This window comes from Ovis canadensis, chromosome 1 (assembly GCF_042477335.2).
Source record: "Ovis canadensis isolate MfBH-ARS-UI-01 breed Bighorn chromosome 1, ARS-UI_OviCan_v2, whole genome shotgun sequence".
Classification (NCBI taxonomy): domain Eukaryota; kingdom Metazoa; phylum Chordata; class Mammalia; order Artiodactyla; family Bovidae; genus Ovis; species Ovis canadensis.
Window position 1 is genome coordinate 19491570 of NC_091245.1, and position 13426 is coordinate 19504995.

A 13426-nucleotide genomic window follows, 5' to 3' on the forward strand; every position below is an offset into this window, starting at 1 on the left:
AAAGTGAAAGTGAAAAGCTCCGTCGTGTCCAACTCCTAGTGACCCCATGGACTGCAACCCACCAGGCTCCTCCGTCCATGGGATTTTCCAGGCAAGAGTGCTGGAGTGGGGTGCCATTGCCTTCTCTAATCATACATTTATTCAACAGAACTCTTTTACTCTGCCCAACAAAGTACAAACACAATATTATCTAAAAAGCTGCAAAGTTACAAAACTCAAAAAAAAAAATTTCATAGTACTGAGTGTATAATAAAAGCCAAAAAAGCAATGTGCATGTTGCTAAGGTAACCTGCACCAATACCATGAATATCAACACAACAGGGAGTTCTGTGATGACCAGGCAGTTATTATTGTCAACTTACCAATTTCAGAGAGAGAGACGTGTGTGTGTGTTTGTGTGTGTGCGTGTGTGTATGCATGCACGTGAATACATGTGAAAAGAACCATTTGGGGCAGATAACAGAGTATTTAGATCCAGAGGTCAGAAGAGGACTCAGGCAGGGGAGCAGGGCCAGGCTACCAGGAAGGACAGCTGGGCATGCCCTTTCCTTTGGGACTCTGCCGCAGAGTCCCAGATAACCAGATAGGCCTCAGGTCATCTGTGGAATGGGGAAACATGCTCCCAGGTTGGGACGGTACCACCACCTAGAGCCCTCTGCTCATCCTTGCATCTTTACAAGCATTATCCCAAACCAGCAACACTTCTGCAGCTGGAACCCTGCCACCTGGGAAACATCTCAATTGCTGCCTTCACCTTGGAAGTCTGCCTCGGAGGGAGGGAGGGAGTTCAGCTGGGAAAGAAACAAAAGTGAGCTGGCTGAGATATAAGTCACAGGGGCAGAACTTTGGTGGCCCTGCTTATCCAGAGGAGTTGGAGCTCGAATGGCTCCTATGGAGAGAGTGGCAGGGGGCGGGGGGCATGCGACCTCTTTCACCCGAGGAGGTGATGGGTGACCTGCACCCCACGGGAGACAGTGCGAGCATTCTCCTGGGAGGGCTGGCTCACCTGGGGGATGGCTGAGGCCAGGGGGCGGGCACAGCAGTAGCAGTGATCTTCTGGCCATCGATCTTTCCTCTGGCCATGTGCTTTCAGAACCTTCCCAGCCTCACCTGGATTCTCAAACTTCACATAAGCCTAACCTTTATACGGATAGGGGTGCATCTTTTTGGCAGACATATCAGTCATTTTAATTTTTCCACAGGTGGACACTATCTCCACGATGGGACCCTTGGTCACATTCCTGGTCAGCCTCCCACTGTGGACTTTGCTGGATTTAGGGAAAGGGCTCTGCCTTTTCCTCCTCTTTTCATCTCTTTTGGGTGGTTTGGATTTGGAACAAGAATGCCGCTTGTCCTGTCTGCCCCAAAAAGGACTTGGAGAGCCTGAGGAGCCTCTGGAGCTGGAGCCACGGGAGGTGCTGGGGCTTCCGGAGTGGCTGGAGCCAGGCCTGGTGCTGCTACCACTGGAATCACTGAACCTCTTCCACCATCTTTCCTTCTCGCTTGATTCATTGAGGGGCCATTTATCTTTAGAGCGATCCTTTGACTTCTCATTAGAGCAGTCTTTGCGTTTGGTAGGAGAAGGAGCCCTTGTTGTTGTTTTTGAGTTGTTCAGTTGTGTCTGACTCTCTGTGACCCCATGGACTGCAGCACACCAAGCCTCCAAATCCTTTACCATCTCCCGGAGTTCGATCAAACTCATTTCCATCGAGTTGGTGATGCCATCCAAACAACTTGTCCTTGGTCGTCCCCTTCTCTTCCTGCCCTCAATCTTTCCCAGCATCAGGGTCTTTTCCAATGAGTCAGTTCTTCAAATCAGGTGGCTGAAGTATTGGAGCTTCAGCTTCAGCATCAGTCCCTCCAGTGAATATTAAGTGTTGATTTCCTTTATGATTGATTGGTTTGATCTCCTTGCAGTCCAAGGGACGCTCAAAAGTCTTCACCAACACCACAGTTCAAAAGCATCAATTCTTCAGTGCTCAGCTTTCTTTATAGTCCAACTCTCACATCCATCCATACAAGACCACTGGAAATACCATAGCTTTGACTATATGGACCTTTGTAGGCAAAGTAATGTCTCTGCTTTTTAATACATTGTCTGGGTTTGTCATAGCTTTTCTTCCAAACAGCAAGTGTCTTTTAATTTCATGGCTGCAGTCACCATCTGCAGTGATGTTGGAGCCCCCAAAATAAAGTCTGTCACTGTTTCCACTGTTTCCCCATCTATTTGCCATGAAGTGTTGGGACCAGATGTCATGATCTTCATTTTCTGAATGTTGAGTTTTAAGCCAAGTTTATCCACTCACCTCTTTCACTTTCATCAAGAGGCTCTTTAGTTCTTCTTTGCTTTCTGCCATAAGGATGGTGTCATCTGCATATCTGAGGTTATTGATATTTCTCCCGGCAATCTCGATTTCAGCTTGTGCTTCATCCAGCCCAGTGTTTCTCATGATGTACTCTGCATATAAGTTAAATAAACAGGGTGACAATGTACAGCCTTGATGTACTCCTTTCCCAATTTTGAAGGGGCCCTAGTGCTGGACTTTTTATTATTTTTTTTGGCTTATAGCATGCTCTTGTTTTTCACTCCTGATAAATTCATTCTCCCCTTTTGAGGTGTTCAAAACAGAACGGCAGCCTCACTTATGTGAACACTCACTTCTAGCTGGAGTCTGAGAAAGGATCCCTAATGAATTGCAGTTGACACCAAAGTGCAGCAACTTCCCGCTGCCGCTTCCTCCTCCAGCTCTCCTCAGCCTCTGAGGCCAGCGCCGCCAGAGGTGTTTTTATTTACTCTCAATTCTCTGTTTGATTTTTAGGAAGAAGTGTGTGAAGTATCAGATCTGTTACCCACTGCCTCAGGTAGATGCGATGTCCAAAAAATACCTAGAGTGATTTTTAATAAATGCCCCCAGAGAAAATGGTGTTTGCCCCAGGCAAACTTTGAGTCTGGTCAAATATTGTCAGTTTTGCAACTGGGGTCTTCCAGGGACCCACCAGACAGGTCAAATAATGAGAGTTCTCTGGGAAGGGGTGCTTTACAGGAATTCCAGCCTTGTTCTGTCCTCTATAGCGGCTGCCAGGCTGCTAGTTTTCACCATGACAGCACGCTGTTAGTTTTCAAGTCCAGAAGGAAGCCTTCACGGATGGAAACAGGACAAGCTGAAATACCACAGAGCTTGTTGCTCTTTTCATGTCAGCCATTTTCCTCATATAAATGCTCCCCAGTCGCAAGTCTGCGACTAATTTCTTGAGTTTAAAATTTTTTATTCTAATCCATTGGCATTACTTTTATGGAGGAGAGGATTTTAGAAGGTCCTTCACCATTTTCACTGCCTTCATTCTTTAATTGTAGTTTTCATTTTTACCCTTCAAATTATAAATGATAGATTTCTTTTCATATATGTACAGGCTATTCAAGTATATTTTCATGTAAATTGTCTATTCAGTGATTTTGTCCACATTTTCCTCTGGGTTTTGGTATATTTTCCCCTCAGTTTTTAGAGTTTGCCAGTTGTCTCTTGATTTTATCTGTCTGCCTGTTAATCTCTCTATTGTTTGCCCTGGGAAAGATTTTTATTTTCATACAGACAGTTTTACCAACTCTCTTCTTTTATTGCATCTGGACCTGAGTCTTAGAATTCTTTCTATAAATTCTGGTTATATGAGCCAACTCATTGGAAAATGAGCAACCTGCTGCTGAGAAAGATTGAAGGCAAAAGGGGAAGAAGGCAGCAGATGAGATGGTTGATAGCATCACCAACTCAGTGAACATGAACTTGAGCAAACTCCGGGAGATAGTGGAGGATAGAGAATCCTGGCGTGCTTGCAGAGAGTAGAACATGACTTATCAACTGAACAGCAACGTAGAGGAATTCACCAATTTTTTTCTGGTGCTTGTTGTTCAGTTGCCCATACGGCTGCATGTTTTACTTTTAAACACCTGATCCATTTGTGTTTACTTTTACATATGGAATGAATTATAGATTTAATTGCAGCTTTCGCTACTAAGTTAAACAGCTATACCCACATTTTCTTCCTTTCTTTTCTTTTTTTTTTTTTTTTTTGGCTGCATTTCAGCCAGTTCTCTGACCAGGTATTGAACCCAGACCACAGCAAAGAAAGCCCAGAATCCTAACCACTGGACCGCCACAGAACTCCCCCAGCACAATTTCTTAACGTTCATCTTTCTTCTATTGATTTGTCACTTTTGTACTTATTTCTGATATGTCCTTGTGTCTCTTTATAGGTTTTCTAGTTTATCCCATTGATCCGTCTCCTCATCCACTGGCTCCGCATTACTCTTTGTTGGCCTTGCAGCCAGAGCAGAGCCCGGAGACCGCCTGCCCGCAGCCCTGTCAATGCAGACACTGCACACTGCCGGCCTCCACCCACACCACCACCGTCAGGCCCTCTGCTAAACCCCAGGGTTGTCTCCTCTGACTCCCCCAACACCACAGCCCTCCCACCATGGACACTGTATTCTGTGCCTCAGCCCACACGAGCACCTCTATTCCCTCTCAGGCTCCCAGCCCCTTTCTGCAGCTCGCCTACATCCTGGAGGGTTCCTTCCTGCCTGACCAGTGACGGTGGACCAGCTCTGCTTCTGCAAAGACCACAAACCTGCAAACTTATCTGCCATCCACCTTCTGCAAATATACCTTCTTCAGTGAGATCTGAACCCCAACCTCAGAGAGAGGGCTCGTCTGCCAAGCTTGCCTTTACTCCTTAGCTTGTCCTCTTTCAGCCCTAGAGTCCCATATAGTGCTCCCTTATATCTTAGAGTTACTCTTTTATTACATTCTGTATTTTATTCTTCCACTGCTTTCAGTTCACTTAATATTGTCCAACTCTTTGTGACCCCATGGACTGCAGCATGCCAGGCTTCCCTGTCCATCACCAACTCCCAGAGTTTACCCAAACTCATGTCCATCAAGTCAGTGATGCCATCCAACCATCTCATCCTCTGTCGTCCCCTTCTCCTCCTGCCCTCAATCTTTCCCAGCATCAGGGTCTTTTCGGATGAGTCAGCTCTTCACATCATGTGGCCAAAGTATTGGAGTTTCAGCTTCGGCATCAGTCCTTCCAATGAATATTCAGGACTGATTTCCTTTAGGATAGACTGGTTGGATCTCCTTCCAGTCCAAGGGACTCTCAAGAGTCTTCACCAAACCACAGTTCAAAAGCATCAATTCTTCAGCACTCAGCTTTCTTTACAGTCCAACTCTCACATCCATACATGACTACTGGAAAAACCATAACCTTGACTAGATGGACCTTTGCTGGCAAAGTAATGTCTCTGTTTTTTAATATGCTGTCTGCTGCTGCTAAGTCGCTTCAGTCGTGTCCGACTCTGTGAGACCCCATAGACGACAGCCCACCAGGCTCTGCCATCCCTGGGATTCTCCAGGCAAGAACACTGGAGTGGGTTGCCATTTCCTTCTCCAATGCATGAAAATGAAAAGTGAAAGTGAGGTTAGTCAGTCGTGTCTGACTCTTTGCAACCCCATGGACGGTAGCCTACCAGGCTTTTCCGTCCATGGGATTTTCCAAGCAAGAGTACTGGTGTGGGATGCCATTGCCTTCTCCGAATATGCTGTCTAGGTTGGTCATAACTTTTCTTCCAAGGAGTAAGCAACTGTCTTTTAATTTCATGCCTACAGTCACCATCTGCAGTGATTTTGGAGCCCCCCAAAATAAAGTCTGTCACTGTTTCCACTGTTTCCCCATATATTTGCCATGAAATGATGGGACCAGATGCCGTGATCTTGGTTTTCTGAATGTTGAGCTTTAAGCCAACTTTTCCACTCTCCTCTTTCACTTTCATCAAGAGGCTTTTTAGTTCCTCTGCACTTCCTGCCATAAGGCTGGTGTCATCTGCATATCTGAGGTTATTGATATTTCTCCTGGAAATCTGGATTCCAGCTTGTGCTTCATCCAACCCAGCGTTTCTCATGATGTACTCTGCATATAAGTTAAATAAGCAGGGTGACAATATACAGCCTTGATGTACTCCTTTTCCTATTTGGAACCAGTCTGCTGTTCCATGTCCAGTTCTAACTGTTGCTTCCTGACCTGCATATAGGTTTCTCAAGAGGCAGGTCAGGTGGTCTGGTATTCCCATCTCTTTCAGAATTTTCCACAGTTTATTGTGATCCACACAGTCAAAGGCTTTGGCATAGTCAATAAAGCAGAAGTAGATGTTTTTTTGGAACTCTCTTGCTTTTTTGATGATCCAATGGATGCTGGCAATTTGATCTCTGGTTCCTCTGCCTTTTCTAAATCCAGCTTAAACATCTGGAAGTTCATGATTCATGTACTGCTGAAGCCTAGCTTGGAGAATTTTGAGCATTACTTTGCTAGCTTGTGAGATGAGTATAATTATGCAGTAGCTTGAGCATTCTCTGGCATTGCCTTTCTTTGGGACTTGAATGAAAACTGACCTTTTCCAGTCCTGTGGCCACTGCTGAGTTTTCCAAACTTGCTGGTATATTGAGTGCAGCACTTTCACAGCGTCATCTTTTAGGATTTGAAACAGCTCAAAGGGAATTCCATCACCTCCACTAGCGTTTTTCATAGTGATGCTTTCTAAGGCCCACTTGACTTCGCATTCCACTGCTTGACATAATGTAAAATCCTTAATGAATTTTAGTTTTAGTGAAATTTCAAGGAAATGGCTGGGATTTTTAATGGGGTGGGAATGTGTTACTATTTTTCATATTTAGGTTAATGTCTAAAAGTTCACTTTCCAGCAGATTAAACTTGAATAATGAAGAATTGTGTATTATCTTTTCTCTTTATGGTGGTTACACTTGATAAAAGACTCAAGTGCATGCTCATCTTTCTTTGGTCTCCTTCCCACCCCAGTGTGTTGATAATACATTGAATTTTTCTTTGGTGGTTGTTATTGAGGGTCTTTTGTTTATTTGTTTGTTTGGTCACACCTCACAGCACTCAGAATCTTAGTTCCCTGCTGCTGCTGCTGCTGCTGCTGCTAAATCGCTTCAGTCACGTCTGACTCTGTGTGATCCCATAGACGGCAGCTCACCAGGCTCCTGTATCCCTGGGATTCTCCAGGCAAGAACGCTGGAGTGGGTTGCCATTTCCTTCTCCAATGCATGCATGCATGCTAAGTCGCTTCATTCGTGTCTGACTCTGTTCAAACCTATGGACAGCAGCCCACCAGGCTCCTCTGTCCACAGGATTCTCTAAGCAAGAATACTGGAGTGGGTTGCCATTTCCTTCTCCATTAGTTCCCTGACCAGAGATCAAATCTGTGCCGCCTGGAGTCTTAACCACTGGATAGCCAATTCCCAAAGCTATACATTTTTAAAATACATACATTTGTAATAAATCCATAGAAGGTAAATCAAGGGGAGATATACATATATATATATGCAAAATTCAGAGTAGTAGTTATTCCTAGATGATAGACAGAGGGTTAGATGGAAGAAGCACATGAGTAGATACAAAAGCTGTCAGTAATATTCCAATTCTTAAATTAGGTGAGGATTCTGGCTCAAGTCCAAGCCTTATGCGTGGGTTTTTTTCAGGGCTGACCCTAAGGCTGTCCCTGGCTGGTTTCCTGGGGGAAGCTACCCTCCCCACATGGCATGTGGTGCATACCAGGGCATTGCACTTTCTGAAGGTGACCCATGGCCCCTTAGATCAGACAGGCTGATGAAAGATTTGTTTCTTGCCTGCTCACTTCCATCCATAAGCCTCTTTACTGGAGGCACTGGTGAGGCACATCTCTTCACTATGACTCATATCTCTCCACATCTAGCCCTTCTTCCTCTTCCTCTTCAGGTTTCCCAGGTCCATAAGAAAGTAGACGACTTTTGTCTGGGGCCCGAGGTGGCTCAGTAGTAAAGATTCAGGAGCTGTGGTTTCCATTTCTGGGTCAGGAAGATCCCCTGGAGGAAGAATAGCAACCCACGCCAGTATTCTTGCCAGGATCATCCCATGGACAGAGCCTGGTGGGCTGTAGTCCATGGGGGTCACAAAGAGTCATATATGTCTGATCACACAAACGCACAGCAGTAAAAACATCGCTCTCTACCTGCAAACATCTGACACTTGACTGGTACTATTCTGAGTGGCTGTCCACCCAGATAATCATTACATAGTCTGACATAAGGAATAGAAAAGAAAGTGAAAGTGAAAGAAAGAAAGTGAAGTCACACAGTTGTGTCTGACTCTTTGCGACCCCATGGACTGTAGCCTACCAGGCTTCTCTGTCCCTGGGATTTTCCAGGCAAGAATACTGGAGTGGGTTGTCATTTCCTTCTCCAGGGGATTGTCCCAACTCAGGGATCGAACCTGGGTCTCCCACATGGCAGGCAGATGCTTTACCATCTGAGCCACCAGGGAAGCTAAGGGATAGAAGAGAGTGTTATTTTAGCCATACTGAGGACTAGTCTGGGAGTTCAGTCTCTACCAAGGAAGAAAGTGCTCCAGAGATACGTAGCGTTCAGCACAGTTTTATACCTCTCAGAACAAAAGCATACATCAAACATGACAAATATTGCTTCAAATTTTCAAAAGAAAGAAATTAGCATGTATACGGTAAGTCAGTATGGCCTTGGCATCTGGGAAGGGAGTCTTTCAGGGAGCACTAGTATCGGTGTCATAGGAAGGGCGGCATTGATCCCTGCCCTCAAAGTAGATGTTCTTTTTACTTCAGGACAATGCATTCTCTTAATCTATGGTTAAAGCAGGTGTGCAATGGATGTTGGACAAGCCAAAGGCCAAGCTGTTCTAGTTGCAGGCGGTGACTGTTGTTGACTGGGAGCAGGTCCCTGGTGTCGGTAGACTTTCTGCAGCTCAGTGTGTTATTGAGGCTTATGCTTTCCAGAAAAGAAAGTAAAGTCCTTCAGGGTCACCATCTATAGTAATTCAAAGAGACCTAGAGAGAGACCTTGTTAGTTTGTCTTTTCCATGACAAAGATCATTTTCTTATACCTTGTGATGGAGCATCTCTTGATGGGGTGCATTGCCACAGGCCCCCTCTCTCAAAGTGCCCCAACACAGTACAGTTTGGTTGGGAAGGAAGAGAAAAAAGGGGAGGAGAGGGCCCAGTATTTGGTGGGAGGCTTTAGAACTGGTGCCCTCCCACTGACCCATTTGGGGATCTTGATGGTATTTGTCTACTGGGTTACCAGAAAGGCTGCTTCCTTAGAGTGGGGACTCTACCAATGAAATGCCAGGAAGCCATCCAATGGCCCACCCAGTCACCCTTTTCCTGGGCCCCATTTACCTACATTTACTCTTGTCTTACATGTCTCCACAGTCTCTCAGACTGGGCAAGAGAACAGTGTCATAGGCCAGTTGTGTTAGTTGGCTTTGGACTCATCAACTCTGATTTGCTTGAAAAGTGCATCTCTTTTGATAGGCAATTAGGGCCTTTCTAGTACCTCAAAGCACCAGCACCATCAATGTGACATTCTTTGTTGATGCAACTGGATTCTGCAGGAGCAAAACACCTCCCTAAATGTCAGTTCACTCCTGTCAGAGAAGGAGGCCACTGGACCATCTGGAAGAGCAGTGGAAGATCCATCGTCAGAGAATTTTGGCCACACTAGTGGTGGCCTTCCTACACTCCTACTCTGCCCAGACTGGTAGTTTCTCCCACTGCTGGAAGCCTCCAACTATTAAAAAGTTCTATGCAACCTGCCATAGGCCCTTGTTGAAGTTAGTAATGATACTTTTTGAGCATTTAAGGCACAATAGAACTGCCCCCACTCCTTGGCCTGAGTAGTGTTGGCTAACTGCTTAGTCCTTGGCTTCCAGCTGCCCAGTCAAGGAGGAGATCTGTGCCATTGCCAACACTTGGATCAAGAAAACTGGCAAATTAGAGCAGTCCATTAGAAGGCTGAGGCAGAAGTCCTTCTGGCCCTCTAGAATAGACCCTAATGGGTTATAGGCCATCTTTATCTTGCTTAACAAACATAGGGGCTCATGGGTACACTCACTCCTCCAGGCAGGCCTAATCATTCGACTGGGAGTGGCTTAGATAACGGCCCTCATGCCAGTCAGTGTGGCCACACCCCCTCAGTGTGACTCACAGAGGACCTGATGGTGTAACCTTTGCTTCTCATTCCGATCCTAAAGGACCCAGAAATCAAGGAGTCCAGTTCCAGGAGGTCAGTACCTATTTGTGATCTTCTGGGCCAGGCCATTACAAGACTATGGATGGCTTCATGCTGGAAGCTCCCTTCCCTACACCAGACCTGGGGCAGATCCCTGCAGTGCAAATCTCTGAAGCAAGTGGCTGCAAGGACACCCACACCTCCTTACTAGGGGTCTTGGCTGAAGCATTCTTCTCCCATCTGACTCAATATGTTTCCACTCCTAAAATTCCCCTTTCCCACCTCTCTCTCCCTTTCACAAAATGGTAGGGGTCTTTTGTTGGAGGCGATGAGAGAACTCCCCCATAACTGTATGTAATGTAACCCTTGCCTGGTGTTTCACAAGGAAAAAAGGAACGTTGGAGAGCTGCCACCTCTTCTTCTGGTTGCCTGCTCACTCTCCACAGTAAAGGCTTGATCCCTACTTTCAGGTAGGCTCATTGTCCTGATTGATCATCTCAATACCTGAGTGCAGGCCATTGGGTGATGGGCTCTCACAGATGTTTATTTTTGTACTTATATTAATTCATATCATACTTAATACCACATTAAGAGATAATTAATGTGAGACCCTCAAAGACCCAGGAATCTAGCTCCTGGGGCCTCTGGAGTGAGAATGGGTGGGTCAAGTAGATCTTTAAATGCTGCAGGGCAAACTGAAATCCTGGGATTTGCAGTCTGCTTCTTTGTGAAGTCTTGCAGTAGAAAGTGCCTTTCTGAGGGGGCCCAAACTTGGAAATAAATGGAGGGCTTAGCCAGACACTTTTTCAAAGGAATATTATTCAAGCTGGCACTTGGATGAGGGTTCAAGTCAGACCTAAGAGGGCAGGGCCTGCAAGAGCTGGGAGAAGGACCTAAACAGCAGATGAAGATGGCTAAGCTCCTTAGGAGCAGGTGTTCAGTCATGCCCAGGACAAGAGAGACAGACCCCAGGTCACTGCAGCTGCAGGCGTGTCAGCAGAAGCCGGAGGCCCCATGGAAAGGAAACATCTTTCCCCTGGCAGCCAGCACTTGACCAGTCCTCCTCCTCCAACACCCCCACCTGCTGTATCCTGAGAAAGCAGAAGGGGAAAAGAGACACTTTGCCTTAGAGAAAAACAGCCGAGACAGGAGGTTCAACTCTTTAATAAACTTTATCCAAATGAGTTTCATTCAACGAGACCGCTTGACACTGGAAGTGACCAAGCGTCCCTTTCCCCTTAACTCCGTAGAAATGGACCTCCAAAGAAATAAATGAGGCGCTCAGATATGAAATGCTACATTCTTTCTTCTTTCTTTCTTTTTAACTGAAGGCCGACTGCTTTACAATATTGGCTTGATATCTGCCATACATTGCCATACAAGCCATAGGTGGACATACGAGCCTCCCTCCCACCTCCCGCTGAAATGCTAATTTCTTAACACATTTGAACTATGCATGCATTACAATCATCTACATAAAACATCTCTACATGTACAAATAGAAATAGAGAATTTCTATTAAAGGAATAAAGGATTTCTACAAGGATTCATAGCACACTGATGAAAACATTCACTAGGTACAGAAAAGTAAACGCAGAGTGCTTCTGATTCTACTGAAGTGTACACACATATTCTTTACACATTACATTTATACAAAAATTAATGAAAACCTTAAAATTTACAACTAATATTAAGCATCTACTATATGCTGGCATGGTGCTATTTGCCAAGCAAAATCTTAGCAGGGAGACTCTTTCAGTTCAAGTCATTTTCTCAAAGGCTGCTGGGTTTGTCTTCATGGGAGAAATTCATCTGTGGACTCTCTGATGCTGCTTTAAGTGATCAGGTCGGGCAAAGTCTTTGTTGCATATAGTACACAGGTAGGGCCGCTCCCTGGTGTGCCTTTTCTTGTGTCTGTTGAGTTCAGATGAACGGGAGAATGCCCATGTGCATCCATTCACGTTACATTTATAGGGCTTCTCTCCTGGAACCAAGAAAGAAAGGGAGACTTGTCATGATTTAAGGTAGCATGGGACAGGGAAGTTGGAAAAGAATGGAGAAGAAAAACGCTGGGCATGTTGCAGTGGGACAGAGACAGACAGAAGACAGGACTGGACGATGTGTACGGGAAAAGAAGAGGAGGAGGGCAGGATAGGCTAGAGGGCTGAAGGAGGAAGAGGACGAGAAAAAGAAAAGTAGGAGGGAAAGCAGGAGGGTAGTGGTGGGTAGGGAAGGTTGCGTGGGGGTCATCTGTTGGGACTATGGGAGTCCATGAAGAGACAGTCCCAGAAGAGGTAGGGTCAGGACCATCCTAAGAGCTCACACAAAGCCCTCCACTTCTTCCATCATCCCAGGCAGTCAACACCACAAAGCGCTGCAGCCAGGTTGCCTCTGGAGCAGAACTAGGGTCTGTTCTTAGGATTGCTTTTTATACCCTTGCAGACTGGCCGACCTTTTCTAGAGTCCTCTGGGTCCCAGACTTAGAGGGAGATGGCAATGATCTCAAATGATCCCAACGTTTTGTAAAGGCAGAGGCCTGTAGTTATTTTCCTGACACCCCCGTGCTTGTCTTTACTCACCTGTATGCACACGCTCATGGATTCGCAGGTGGGAAGATTTGGCATACGCTTTCCCACAGTTAAAGGTGCAGATGTAGGGCCTCAAAATGTCAGGCCTCTTCTGCAATGGACACCTCTGAATCTTGGGATTCCACTTCTGCATTTCCACAGGTTGTCCTTGGATCAAATGAGAACTGGCAACATACAGAATTCTAGGATATGACAATGATGATGAGGATTGTGGCATCATATAGACTCGGTGGGGAGTGTCTTCATCACTGAGTTTCTTCATCTGACCCACATAGGTAGTTTGGACCCTACTGAAGGTCATCTGGCCTCCATAGAGGCTCTGGGCATCACTGAGGGTCTTCATCTGGCTACCCTTGCTAGGTATTGTCAACTTGTTTGCGTTAACAGCTGTGGCTTGACAATCAGTGATGAATGTCTTCAGAGTGGCAGTGACATCCATCAACTGGGATGCTGCTACAGGGTTTCTCTCATCAAAGGAGGTCACCTTGGGGTCAAAAAGAAAGTCACTTTAGGTTTCCAAGGGGCAAAGTAAGGCTTTAACATGGACAAAAACTGTCCCAGGGATGACAGAACATGCATAAATCATCATTGTGGGCCTCAAAAGATTCATCACCTGCTTCTGCAGGGACTCCTTTTGGCTGACGTCATCATGGGCAGTCAGAGGTACACAGAGCTCTGACTCTGGTGCAGCCGGGCTTCTTGTTTTGTACGTCTCATTGACCTCCTGGAGAAACTCCTCAATGTCCT

The 13426-nt window shown here is 45.8% G+C and overlaps 1 pseudogene; it reads right to left on the minus strand.

The window, feature by feature from the left end:
* Positions 1-858: 858 nt before the first annotated feature.
* Positions 859-2602, minus strand: LOC138433152 (RNA-binding protein with serine-rich domain 1-like; annotated as a pseudogene).
* Positions 2603-13426: the final 10824 nt, after the last annotated feature.